Genomic DNA, 14,514 nt, shown 5'->3' on the forward strand with positions numbered 1-14,514 from the left:
GATCCCTTCAGTGCAGTGTCTAGCACTCAAGTCTCCTCTGCTTTAGCTACCTGAATCTGATGCTGCAGAAAGGCCAGCTTAAATGGCAAGACAGCCTGGATTCTCACCCAGAAAGCTAATAGCTAGGAAAGGGGTAAGCAGAAGAGGCCAAACTGATACACTAAACAAAACGCTTTGCTAACACAAGGATAAATATGGTCTAGAACCCAGTGGGGAAGAGGCTAAGGGACTGGGTAGCTGCAGAAGGGAAAAGCTTGCCCCCTAGCCACTCCTCCCTAAAATGGGCTCCACTTAATGCTGACTTTTAGGAAATCTTATCCAACATTTGTACAGTGGTACCTCGCAAGACGAATGCCTCGGAAAACGGAAAACTCGCAAGGCGAAAGAGTTTTTCGTTTTCTGAGTTGCTTCGCAAGACAGATTTCCCTATGGGTTTGCTTCGCAAGACGAAACGTCTTGCACCTTTTTTTTTTAAACCGCCAATGCATTCCTATGGGAAACCATCAATACACAGTGGTGCTTCGCAAGACGAAAAAACTCGTAGAACGAAATTAATTTCGTCTTGCGAGGCACCACTGTACTTGGCAGGCAGGGGCAACTCCAGGGTTAAGGGGGCTTCAGGCAAAGTGACTCCTTCCACAGTGAAGGTACCCAGGTTGCCTTGCACTACTATGGTGTCAATCATAGTAGTGATCCAGTCAGTGCTGGCCGAAGAGGCGTTTTAATTGCATACACACAGCAAATAAAATTGACACTTTTTGCCAAGCTACCCAATAAAGTTTCTTTCCCACACTTCCAGTTACAACTTGCAAGTCAAAAGCATCTGTTTTTCCTTGTACAAACAAGAGTCCCAAATTTGTTTCAGATATGTCAATTAGCTCTTGAGTTATCACAGCCAGACCATGCACACAAATACTAAACTAGTGATTTCTCTTTGGAGGGGGGGGGGGACTACAAACAAATTGTTAAGCTTATTCATCCTCCTCGGAATAACCTACAATTCAGCAAAAAAAATCAATAGTTTAATTTTAGCATTTCATGTAGGCAGAACTGCATAACAAGCCCCTGAGAGATGCTATATTGGGGAAACTGAAAAATGTCAACTGGCACTCACTGCCTGATGCCAGTTAGAGATCCCAGGGCACCCATTGGCAGAGGGTGCTGCTGGGCCCAAGGATGTAGCATGCTGGTATCAGGCCTGTAAAAAGGAGCTCATTGCTTTGAGGTTCTAAAGTTAGTCAGTTGAATAATTTCTGTTATGGGACACAAGAATCACTAGCCTCTTGGGCTTGCCGATCAGAAGGTTGGCGATTTGAATCCCTGCGATGGGTTGAGTTCCCGCTTCTCTGTCCCAGCTCCTGCCAACCTAGCAATTTGAAAGCACGCCAGTGCAAGTAGATAAATAGGTACCGCTGTGGCGAGAAGGTAAACAGTGTTTCCGTGCGCTCTGGTTTCCGTCACGGTGTTCCATTGTGCCAGAAGTGGTTTAGTCATGCTGGAAAGCGGTCTGTGGACAAACGGCGGCTCCCTCGGCCTGAAAGCAAGATGAGCACCACAACCCCATAGTCGCCTTTGACTGGACTTAACCGTCCAGGGGTGCTTTACCTTTTTACCTTTTAATTTCTGTTATGGGGCAGCCTGGGAGAGGGCTTTCTCAGTAGCAATGCCCCATCTTTGGAGTGCTCTTCCATCCAGAGATGGCTGGCACAAACTTCCTTACACTTTTGGTGCCAAGGGAAGGCACATATTCTCACCTAGGCTTAGGTTGGTACTTGATCTACTGCTGACTCACCTGCTCTGCTGCTGTTGTTTTATGTGTGCATATGTTATATTCATTTACTGTACTGGCCCTGGTGGTTTAGGGATATTTTTAAATAAATAACCAAAATAGCAGGCAATCCATTCACCTATGCTCTGTCTGCAGCGTCTTGCTCTCATTCTGACACCTCTTCACGGTGGATGTTGAATGGGCAAAGGCTTTACCCCATGTCTCATTTAAATCACAAAGCATGAATGAAGAGGTGACACGATCTGCAAATCAGGCTATATTTTCCCCTCAATGTGGGTTGCTTGTAAAATGTCTGATCCCCTGCAGGGCTCAGCATCAAAGTGTGTTGTGTCTTCTGATCTGGGCTCCCATAGTGGGTCTTTGAAAAACCTATTGTATTTCCAGATGCCTTGCACCTGTGCTCCTCTAATATGGAACAACACAGAGAAGGTACTCCAGTGAGCGCATCTTTTAAGAGCACAAGAGGAGGCCAGTTAAGAGCTCTGTTGCAGGATATGGGCCAGCCCACCCTTGTGGTTCAAAGACAAGCGGAGTTAGTTTCCTACATCCTTGAGGTGCAAGGACGTTGAGGCTGGCTGTGATATTTCAAAACTTGAGCATATACAGTCCACACCAACACTAGAAGACCGGAGGTGGGTGGATTTGGAATGGAAGGGCTGAAGGTTATCAATTGGGACATGCAAATAGCACCTGGCTGTTAACCAGAAGGTTGGTGGCTTGAGCCCACCCAGGGAAGGCTTGGGGCAGGATTCCTGCATTGCAGGGGGTTGGACTAGATGACCCCTGGGGTCTCTTCCAACTCTACAATTCTATGGCTCTAAGTACTGGGAGTTAGGACTCTGGAAGCAGAGGAAAAAATGAGGCATCAGAAGGCTGGTTTGCCACTTACAAAATCAAGAGCACGTCTCCCTATGTTCCATAGTTGAATTTGGATAGCCAAATAGGTCTGACTGCTTGACTTTTGCAACTAATAGATGGAGAAGTGGTAACACATGCACTATGTTAACACATTAGCATACTTTGTATATCTTCTCTTCACTAGATCTTCATTCCTCTGGTTTCAGGTTCAAGAAACCACCATGATACCTTTCTATATCATTACATTTCCAAGGTTCCCTAGCTGGGAACTACATACAGGTGAACCATTTCTGAATTCTTGGGGCTAAACTGAGAGATGTAACACACACACACCCGCCACACAGAGAGCACTGGTGGCAACTTTGAGGCTTTATATTGAGAAACATAGTACAGAGAGCAAGAGTAGTAAGTCACCCTCTCCCAGAGCACCGCTTTCCTGATTTTCATATCCACCTCATGGGGCCACTAATTAGAAAAACAATGGTTCTTCTGCACTGTGCCTAGTTTGAGCTTCCACCTTTGCCACAAGCTGCTTTTAGCCAAGATGATAATAATGACAGAGATGATGATAATGATTATGATGATGATGATGATGATGATGATAATTATTATAATAATAATTATAATTATAATTATTATTTTATTATTTATACCCTGCCCATCTGGCTGGGTTTCCCGAGCCACCCTTACAAGCACAGGTAATAGTTCTGTGCAAAATCACTCTTCACACAGAAACTCCAGTTACCAAGTTATACAAGGTCAAGAAGCCAACGTCCCGCACCTAATTGGCAGTGGCATCTCAGATCTGGAAGGAAGAGAAATTTGGGACCTGCCTTGAGGCCGCATTTCACATGCTCAAGTTTGCAATTGGTAACTGCTCCGTTCCCAGGCCAGTATGATGCAGTTTTGTACAGTAGCCTGCAAAGAGGAATGATAGCTAAATCCTCCACGTTAGGAAAAAGTGCTAAAGGGAGAAGCAGCTCAAGCCAACCATTAGCAGTGTTCCTGGAGTCCGTCAGCCTTTTTGCTCCAAAGCCAAATGGGCTAATGAATCATGTGAACTGCCGGAACAGTTAACAAAGGGACTCCGGGTCAATGGATTGTGCGAAGTGGTCCTTCATTGTTTGTCACTCTCTTCCCTGGGATTCTGAGACACTCGTCTGGGAATCTGGCGCCATTCCCTGCCTTCAGTTTCACCTTCACTGTACGCTCCTCCTCTGCTCCCTCATGAAGCATTTCCATCACCACGCAGAGCAAGGGGACTCTCCAGCAAGTATCTAACATTTGGGGGGAGGAGAACCCTAAAAGCACAAAACACAAGGGACCCAAGGGACCTTTGAAACAGGGTGAGATGTTTTATAAACTTTCCCCACCCACTCCATCCACTACAACAGTGTTCCCTATAGAATCTCAACATGGACTGTTTCATTCAAATAAAGCTGCAGTATTAAAAAAAAACAAGGGGGAAAGTGTGTGTGTGTGTGTCATGGTGTGTTTCAATCTGTTCTGTTCGGAGCTGCGGTTTAATACCATGAAGCAAACCAATTAGAAGGTTGTAGGGGGACAGGGCACATGGGAGACCTAGAAATATTGCTGGGAAACTGCTGCAATCCCCAAGGAAGCCACTGCAAACTCATGTGGGCTCTCGTTTCCCCCCAGTACTTTGCCTCTGCTCATAGCATCCTTTGTGGATTATTAGCTCATCTATTACTATGTGGCTATGTCTCTGAACATCAGCCCTCATTCTCTTCCCTTGGCTAGAAGCCGCAGAGCTCGCTGCTGTTGCTAAGCACTAGGCAGGCTCTCCTTCCTCCCTCCATGCAAGACTTTCCCAAGAGGGACTGGACAAGAGCTTGGAAACAATTCTTCTTCCTACAGAACTGGCCGTGACTTTGAAAGCCATCTCCACCTGCCCTTCTCGCACTTCTCCTAGTCCTATAACCCATTGCCTTTCTCTAGATCAGAGGTAGGGAACCTTTCTCAGCCCAAGGGCCAGATTCCCTTCTCAGCAGACCTCTGAGGGCCACATGCCTGTGGTGGAAAGAAGCAAAAGCAGGTAGAGTAATGAATGTGGGTCTTACTTTTGTACAATAGGCTAGTTTCTACACACAAACACCCCCCCCATCCTCCATCCAGACAAATGAGGCATTATTACAGTTCTAAATGCATGCTTTCCAAACTGCGTCTGCTGCAGTGTGTAGGTGTGTCACACAAATGCTCCCCGCGCTCCACCCGAGGCTGAAAAGGGGTTAGTTTAACCTCCAGGTTGCTAGTAAAACCAAATTACTATGCTGCGAAATGCTGCATGTCTAAAAAGTGTGTCACCAACATGAAAAGTTTGAAAAGCTCTGTTCTAACCAGATGAAAACATTTGGGGTACAAAGCAGGCCCAGTGAGGACATGACTTGGGGTGAGTTCCAAGGGCCAGAGGGCTGCATTTGGGCCTTGTGCCTGAGATTCCCCGCTCCTGCTCTATACCCAAGGAAAGGAGAGCCTGCTTGGCACATGTCTCGACTGACAGAAGAGCCTGTACAGCTGCCAGACTAGGCCCAAAATGACTCAGCAAGCCCCTGACTGGATGGGTGGGTAGGAATAATTTTGGGGCCTGGTCCAGCCACTTGCTATCTAAACGTTCTGATTTATTATGACACTACTATTCAAATGCTGTTGTTTTTTCAAAGTTTGATTACTGACACTGAGCTTCCAGCCTAATGATAGTGTTATTTGCTTATTTATAGAAATATTTCTATGTTTCTATGTGCTTTTAGCGCCACCAAATGACTCACATAAAAGTGATTAAAACAACCATGAAAATGCTAATCAAACCAATAACCACAATTACTCAAGAGGAACCGTGCCCTGAAACAGTCAACTCTGAGAGTCAGACAAGATGCGAAGTGTAACAAAAAAAAGGTATGGTGCCTTCCACCTTTCCAAAGACTGGGAGGACAGGAGCAAGGCAGTCTTCATAGAGGCGGCAGCTCCAGATCTCAGGTGCCCCAACCAAGGCCAATGTACACCTCAGCCCCTCTCAGATGTTAGTGGGATGAATCATTACTGCCACAACACAACACTGCATGGATTAAATACCGTATTTTTTGCTCTATAAGACTCACTTTTCCCCTCCTAAAAAGTAAGGGGAAATGTGTGTGCGTCTTATGGAGGGAATGCAGGCTGCGCAGCTATCCCGGAAGCCAGAACAGCAAGAGGGATTCCTGCTTTCACTGCGCAGCGATCCCTCTTGCTGTTCTGGCTTCTGAGATTCAGAATATTTTTTTTCTTGTTTTCCTCCTCCAAAAACTAGCTGCGTCTTGTGGTCTGGTGTGTCTTATAGAGCGAAAAATACGGTAATAAAGCCGGGGGGGCACTATGTGCACATCTCTTACAAAACTGCTTCCAGACACTAAAGGTTCTCGCACAAATTGAACAATGTGGGGCTTGCTTCTGAGTAGACATGCATAGGATTATGCTGTTAAAGAGTCACCATAGCTACAGAAGCCTTCATGTACTTGTAAAGGTAAAGGTAAAGGTACCCCTGCCCGTACCGGCCAGTCGTGACCGACTCTGAGGTTGCGCGCTCATCTCACTTAAGAGGCCGGGAGCCAGCGTTGTCCGAAGACACTTCCGGGTCACGTGGCCAGCGTGACGAAGCTGCTCTGGCGAGCCAGCACCAGCGCAGAGCACGGAAACGCCGTTTACCTTCCCACTATAAAGCGGTACCTATTTATCTACTTGCACTTAGGGGTGCTTTCGAACTGCTAGGTGGGCAGGAGCTGGGACCGAACGACGGGAGCTCACCCTGCCGCGGGGATTCAAACCGCCGACCATACGATCGGCAAGTCCTAGGCACTGAGGTTTTACCCACAGTGCCACCCGTGTCCCTCATGTACTTGTAGTTGCCTTTAATTCCAAGAAGCATTCCAAGCACCTTTGGAGAGCTTGATTTGTTACTACTACACAACAACTTACAGTTACTGTTTTTCTTATTGGACGGAGCCAGGAAGATCCAGTTCCAACTGTTCCCAGTTCTCTCTGCTGTTCATTGTTCTTGTCTACAAATGGGAAGGGAAGAGCAAGGAGAAGCGGCTGCCATTAGGAAGAGCAAGGAAGGGACACAGAGCAAGGAGTTTCTGGGTCCCTTCAGGAAGAAGCAAGGCCAAGTCACTCAACCACCGAGCACGTGGGAGCTGCAAGAAAAGGTCGTCCTAGGCTAGCTCCAGTTTTGCGGTGGTCTGAGTTACCCATTCAGCATTGCAATGATCAGCTTGTTCTAAGCTTGTACTAAGTCACCATGTTCTATTTATTCTTTACATTTTATCATCACCTGTCCCTAGGTGACAGGCAAAATAGTAGAACAAGCAAAATATAAATCCAAAAAATTAAAATAGAAAGGTTTGAACTGGCCCTTTATGCCATGTTCTGGTGGCTGCAATTTTTTCAGTTCCTTCCTCCAAATGAACAGCAACACTGATCTGACTTTCTTCCTGCCAAGCAGCATATTTAGTAATTTTCAGTCTCTCTGTAAAAACGTATCTACAAAGTGGGAAACAGTCACAGGAAAATTAAAACAATATATCAATAAAACATAATTTTAAAAAGTCCTATCCTATATAATCCCAATATTATTAGAAAGGATAGAAATCATGTTTGCTCTGTCTTGTTTAGCAATAGCAATCTCATTCTTCGAGCGTTGATCCGTGTGCCGGCATCTATGAACAGAAGGGAAGCATCAGCAGACTTGGGGGAATTCCAAGGTTAGCAGGAGTGATATATATTTAAAGCAAAAAACAAAGATGAACCAGAATGAAAACTGAGTCTGCTTACTGGGCCCAGAATTCTGATTGACAGTTGTGAGAAGGGGTGGCAAATCAGAAGAAAGGGGGTGGAATGGCGTATACTGTAGGATGGAAATCATGGTTAGCTGGTTGGAAACTTAAATTGGTGCACTTCACATTGCAACCCAAAGGGAGGGATTAGGCCATTTCTTTTTGCAGGATGTTCCATTGTTTCAGGGCTACCACAGAAAAGTCCCTGTCACACCAACCCACGGTACTTCTGGCCCAGCAGAAAGAGCAGGGCAAACAAAGAACAGGATCTTTGTAGAAAATCTTAAGGGATGGGCAGCGTTGAAACAATTCTTTGCAAATACAGTATGAGATAATATCATCAGATTAGAAACTGCTACACGGCCACAATGCAATTGACAGCAAGTCAATTAATGGCTAGCAAATGCCCATGTGAAAAGGTCCCTTTGGTTTTCCAAAACTCCAAGCCCTCCTTAGAATCTTCTGAGCTCAATTTAAAAGAAAGTGTGGTGAGGAAAAATCAATCTCTGAAAATAAAACCAACCTAGATTTCAAACACTCTGACCCTTTTTGCTTAACAAGCCCAAGAGAGGAAAACTAAGTGACTAGGAGACATGGGGAAGATTTATGAGGCGTGAGATAGCACTGGGATTTGTAGAGTCAGAATAAAGTGACCTAAAAAAAAACCCTGAGAAGATTTATACGTGTGGCATGTGGATTCAGCCCCTTATGAGCAGAAGAGGACTAATGGGTCTTGGCTGTTTCTGCTCCCGCACCTCAGTGCCCCACATGTTGAAACAAGGAGGAGCTGGCATGTCAGGCTCACTGAGATATCGCCACCTGGTAAGGCTTGGAGTGCAGCAGTAAATGTTATGTTATTATGTACATGCTAGGGATGTAGATGCCTCTGCTAAACTATGCCTCCCTTCACCAGTTACACTCAAACTTACACACTCTTTTTCACACCGAAGAATGCTCATACTCTGATGGTTTATCAAGAGGTATGAAAGACATGTGGTCAATCCTTACTGGGATTCTGCTGTGAACATGTTGCATGTTTCCGTTTGGATAAACCATCTTTGACTGGCCTGAGAAGAGACACAGGGGATGCCTACAGCCTTTCTGGCTGACAAACCCCATGCATCTTTCACACTTGGTCTTATGCAGGTCTCGTGTTAGTAGCATGAGGTCCTTATGAAGCAGAGGAGAGGAACTTTCTTGTAGGAGAAAGCCATACTGTTCTCGCTTAAAATGAGGGAAGATGTAGACTTATGTAAGATGTAGAAGTAAAATGCAATGCCTTCAAGGAACTCAATTTATTAAGAGGAGGCGAAGAGGCAACTCCAGAAAATCGATGCCTTCCTAGTGTTTGCCTTGTAGTTATTGTTAGAAGCCCAGATGAATGCATCCATCCTGGAGCACCAAGCCTCCACAAAATATTTGTAAATACTCTAAAATTGATGCAGAAAGGCAGTTGTGTTGTTCGTTGCAAGTGATATCACACACATAGAACACCCGAAGCTTCTTAATAACAAATCAGACAACTGATCAATATAGCTCAGTATTGTCTACACTGGCCGGCAGAGGCTCTCCAGGTTTCTCCAGATACTGTGTTTCGCTTCAGCATTCCAAAGCAATTTAATTATGTGTGTTTGCTACATTGTGAGAATGTAGCACAAAAAATGACTAAAAATACTGCAAACAAATAAAAAAACAAAAAACATCAGGAGCATTGTAGGCAATTAACACGGTGGGCAGAAGAACACAGCCACCACATGCAGATGCTCTACTTGCATGGTTGGTGCCAGTAATGCTTCTGAATACCAGTTGCTGGAAATCACAGGAGGACAAGGTGCTCTTGTGCTTGACTCCTGCTTGAAGGTTTCCCTCAGGCATCTGGCCACTGTGAGAACAGAATGCTGGACTAGATGGGCCTTTGGCCTGATCCAGCAGGCTCTTCTTATGTTGTGTTCATCTAAAGGGCACCATATTGAGTACCCCTACCATCCATATTGTGTAGTTGGAGGGGATTCTGGGAAAATATAATGGCGGCTGCCAGGTGCAGCTACCAAAATCACGTTGGCAACAGCAATAAAGAGCCAAAGAAAGTAAAGCAACAACCACACAGGTGCAGCCAAAAGTTAAGTCTGCCAGAAGGCACCAGTGGATAAAAAAGCCCACCAGAGAACACTCTGCTATCTAACCTAGAGCTGGCCCTGGTAGGATCCATGAGATCCCCCTCTAAATCCCCTCATGTTCTTCTGCCTTCCAGATCCTGCAACGCCCCAGGCGCTCTCTCCAATGTGCTCCATCCCAGTTCCCTTTTAACAGCAGTCAAAGTAGCCATCAGTAAGCATCCAAAGCCTATAGGGAAACATAGAGTCATCCATCATCCTATAAAGGGAAAGGCGGACTGGTGCAGTTTATATACATGGTGAGAGGTGGCCAGAGGCCTAATGAGGCATGAAATGGGAAATGCTGCTTTAGAGTTTGTCTGACAAGCTTTGATCAAGAATCCTGGATCTCCAGAGAAATTGTAGGGTAACTTTCACCAAGCCGGCACCCTGCATCTGGAGGACATCAGCTCAGCAAAGCCTGCTGAAGAGACCACAGCCATTATTTTTGTGGAGCACAAAAGAGGGATAGATTCCCCTCTTCTTGTTCTAATAGCCCTTGAGAAATTTCACTCATGCAACTGAGTTAATAGGCAGGAGGCTCAAGTCCTATTTCTATTTCCAGTAGGGAATTGCAAAGGGGGGCGGGGAGAGAAACCATTTTATTGCTCCATTAGTTTTCATTTTCTTTTCATTATTTATTCATTAAAATTGCAATTCTTTTGTGTTACGTTTGTATATGTTGTGTTGTTGTTGCTTTACTTTCTTTGGCTCTTTATTGCTGATACCAAAGTGATTTTGGTAGCTGCACCTGGAAGCCGCCATTATATTTTCCCAGAATCCCCTCCAACAACACAATATGGATGGCAGGGATACTCAACATGGTGCCCTTTAAATGAACACAACATAAGAAGAGCCTGCTGGATCAGGCCAAAGGCCCATCTAGTCCAGCATCCTGTTCTCACAGTGGCCAGATGCCTGAAGGAAACCCTCAAGCAGGAGTTGAGCACAAGAGCGCCTTGTCCTCCTGTGATTTCCAGCAACTGGTATTCAGAAGCATTACTGGCACCAACCATGCAAGTAGAGCATAGCAACTGATAGACTTCTCCACAAATTTGTCAAATACTCTTCTAAAGCCATCCACATTAGTGACCATTACTGTCAGCTGCTCTGACTTCTGGAGAAGACAGGAGAATGGCTCTGCTCCCCTTGAAATCCAAGACTGATCTTGACAGAGAAAAACAAGTTTTTTCACACCATTATGCATCTCCTCCAAGGTGAGATGTGCAAGTTTCAGAAACATGTGCAGCTCGCACTTCATGAAAAGAGGAGCCATGAACAGCTCACACATGTTCCATCACTACAAATTCAAAATATCGAAAATCACTCCATGGGCAATGTGCTCTGATGAGTGAATCTCACAAAACAGATATTGCAAGCAAGGCATCTGATGTGTAAACTGGCCCTATCTGAGAGTATTCCACATGCACAGTTTTCATTGTTTTCCAGAGTAGCATAATCAGATTCTCCACAAAGACGGCAGCTCCATTTCCCCACAGCACCATGACTGGGCAGAGTTGTTAAAAGGTGCCAGGCCTCAGGGAACAGAAGACGCACTTGACTGGGAGAGAAAAGCCAACCAAATGAAGGAGGGCACACAAAGGGTGATCAAGATGACAACATACCACAGACGCTTGCCTTGGGGAGATCAATAAAAGGAGGTCTCTGCGGCAAATGCTCATCGATGGCATTTTTAACTCAAAAGCTAAAACAACAGAAAACTGGGGGAAATTAGGTTTCTCTCTTGAAACTCTGCGCACAACAACCACTTCAGCAGCTCACAGCATGCCTTGTCTGAGATATATATATATACAAAATAAACTGAATGCAAAGACTGATGCAGCAACTGAGAAGAGGGAGAGTGGAACCTGAAACTGGCCCACCACAGTTCAAGGAGGGTATCAACACAACAACAAACTGGAATGTGTCCAAAGGGGGGCAGTAAAGATGATCAGGGGCCCAGAGACCAAGTCCTATGAGGAAGGTTGAAAGCATTGGGTATGTTGAGACTGAGACAATGAAGAAGTCCCTGCAAACGTCTGAAGGGCTGTCACATATATGATGAAGAACACTTGTTTTCTTTCACCATGGAACCCAGAGGGTAGGCTCCTACTAATGGGTTATAATTGTCAATTTATTTATACAGTGATACCTCGGGTTACAGATGCTTCAGGTTACAGATGCTTCAGGTTACAGACCGCTAACCCAGAAATAGTACCTCGGGTTAAGAACTTTGCTTCAGGATGAGAACAAAAATTGTGCGGCAGCGGGAGGCCCCATTAGCTAAAGTGCTGCTTCAGGTTAAGAACAGTTTCAGGTTAAGAATGGACCTCCAGAACAAATTAAGTTCTTAACCTGAGATACCACTATACATTGGATTTTCTACAAGGAAAGCTGCGCTCAAAGTAGCTCACACAAAAATCAAAGAATAACTACAGTAATACAATAACAATACAGTACCTAATAAGACATACAAAATCTGTGCAGAGTAACACTAGAAAACCAACAGTTCCTTTAACACAGATAAACTTTTGAGTAAACATACAGCTTACCAATAGGCCAAGTCAAAGTATGCATTAAGCAACTCCCTCATGAAGGGCTGGAGGTTGGACAAGGTAGGTGGAAAAAGCCACCCCCCGCTGGCCTACACAATTGTCGAGGGAAAGGGTTTAAGATTAAATATGAGGAAACACTTGGTGGTGGTACAAGTTGTTTGACAGGCTGCCTTGAAATGTGGTGGTTCCTCCTTTGTCAGAGGTTTTTATGGGAGGCTGGATGGCTGCCAACCAAGGATGCTGTATCAGTGGGTTTCCTGAATGAGCCAAGGGTTGGGAATGTTTAGAGAGGCATAGCTAATGTGGAGCCCTCCAAATCTTGTGGACTACAACTCCCATTATCCTCAATGACTGTGCTGTCTGGAGCTGATGGGAATTGTAGTCCAAACATCTGGAGAGCTATTAACCCCTGGCAAACAGCACTGCTCCTAACAGATTCCAAGCCTCTGCTTTTGGTGGGTCATACCATGTTTGGTTTGCAGTGCTGCAAAAGGGTTGAGTTTACATTTCAGGAAAACTTGTGGGTGCTGTAGGAATGGGTGTACGCTGGGACCTGCAGTCTAGCAACAACTGAAAGGGAAAAGGTTCTCCCCTCCACAGCCCTAGACCCAGTCCGCTTCCAACACCACCTTCTCCTCCACATGTTCTTAAACACAAAGCAAATAGTCATTCTTTGCCTGCTATGTTGTCAGCCTGACAAAGTGTAAAATCTCCTTCCTGGGTCTAGGAATTCAGTTTAAGACAGCCTTAATGTTACCACTATATAACTACCAACAGTTCTCCAGCACTAATGCAAGAATACTGTTCCCTTCGTGCCACATCAATATAGCCCTGCCCCTTCAAGTTGGACTCTTAATGTGCTGATCCCATTTTAATTGAGCACTCAATTAATTGCTGCTTCTTCCACGCCACCTCCTGGATGAGTCCCTTTCGCCCAATCGTGTTTGGCATACAGGTGCAGCCTGTTGCTCCCTTGCCAGCTCCAGAAAAGGTCTCTGCCAGAACGGGCTTGGCTTCCTACCTTACAAAGATCGATTAGCCCACATCAGCTAGTAGCAGCCTGTGAGTGTTTCTGTGCTCCGTAGATGGATGCCAATTGCAATCACAGCAAGAATTCCACATGTCTCAGGCACTCGCTGACATTTCCCAAGGAAGAAGCTTGGAATGTCTCACAGTGTCACCATTAATATTTATGCTACATCTGTGGCTCAACATCTGATCTTGGCAAGTGAGGCAGTGAAGGAGCAAAAAAAAACCACCAAAACAAGGCAAGAACTGCCTGGCAATAAATATATTCCTGCACCACAACGGAATCTTGTTTCACACACCTCACATATAAATTCCTGCCTTAAGATAAGCAGCAAAACATCGTGGTTAAGAGCATAAGACATGAATTAGAAAGACTCTGGCTTAAATCACAAACCCTTTGGGTATCCAGGGGAAAGCCTTGATCTCTAAGCAATTTGGAGAGGTTATTTTGGAGCAACTCATAATCCCTCTTTGTTTTAACCACCTTGAACAATTTGACACCATCAGCAAACCTGGCTACCCCATTAATCACCCCTAACCTGCCGACATATTAATAATAGTCATTTTCCAAAATATTCCAACACCCTGATTACTACAAAGGTCCAAAAGGGAGGGCATTTTTAATTCTCGCTCAGAATTAAGGTCACACACCCACACACCCCATACATTTAAAGCACTATGACATTGCTTTAAACAGTCATTGCTTCCAACAAAGACTCCTGGGAACTGTAATGTGTTAAGGAGGCTGCTGCCATGCTCAGCTCCACCCCTGGCTCCCCCAATGTCCTGACGTCACAGAAATGACATCCGCACCCCCATTCACCTTCAGAAACTGGTACCTCTGCATGCATCCCTCAGCCATGTGGACTGTGCATCAAAGAGCACCCAAAGACTACCTCATAATAATGACCAGCATTTCTGTGCCAAGCAGCCCAAGGTACAGGCTGGGGGGGAGGGATGTTCAGCTACAGAAGGTGGATCTATTGGAGACAAAGTCTTTAAGATGCAGATAAGTTTGCCTGGCTCATTGATTTCTGCAGCTTTCTTGACACACTATCCTTTTAAAAAAAGTGCCTTGATGCTCTTGATCAGAGTCAAGACAAAGCAGGATGTTGGAATTCACCCTCCCTTACATGTATCATTGTTATTAGTGTCCTGTGAGTCTCCCACAGAACCCCTGCACTTATCTGCTTGCATGGACATTTTCCATACAAAGCACTGCCAGCATGTACATTGCTCTTAATGGCACTGTCCATGGTTGTCCCTCAGGGCTGGATCAGGAAATTTTCCTGTCTGAGGCAAAG

Source organism: Podarcis tiliguerta (assembly GCF_965153285.1).
Source record: "Podarcis tiliguerta genome assembly, chromosome: 3".
Lineage (NCBI taxonomy): Eukaryota > Metazoa > Chordata > Lepidosauria > Squamata > Lacertidae > Podarcis > Podarcis tiliguerta.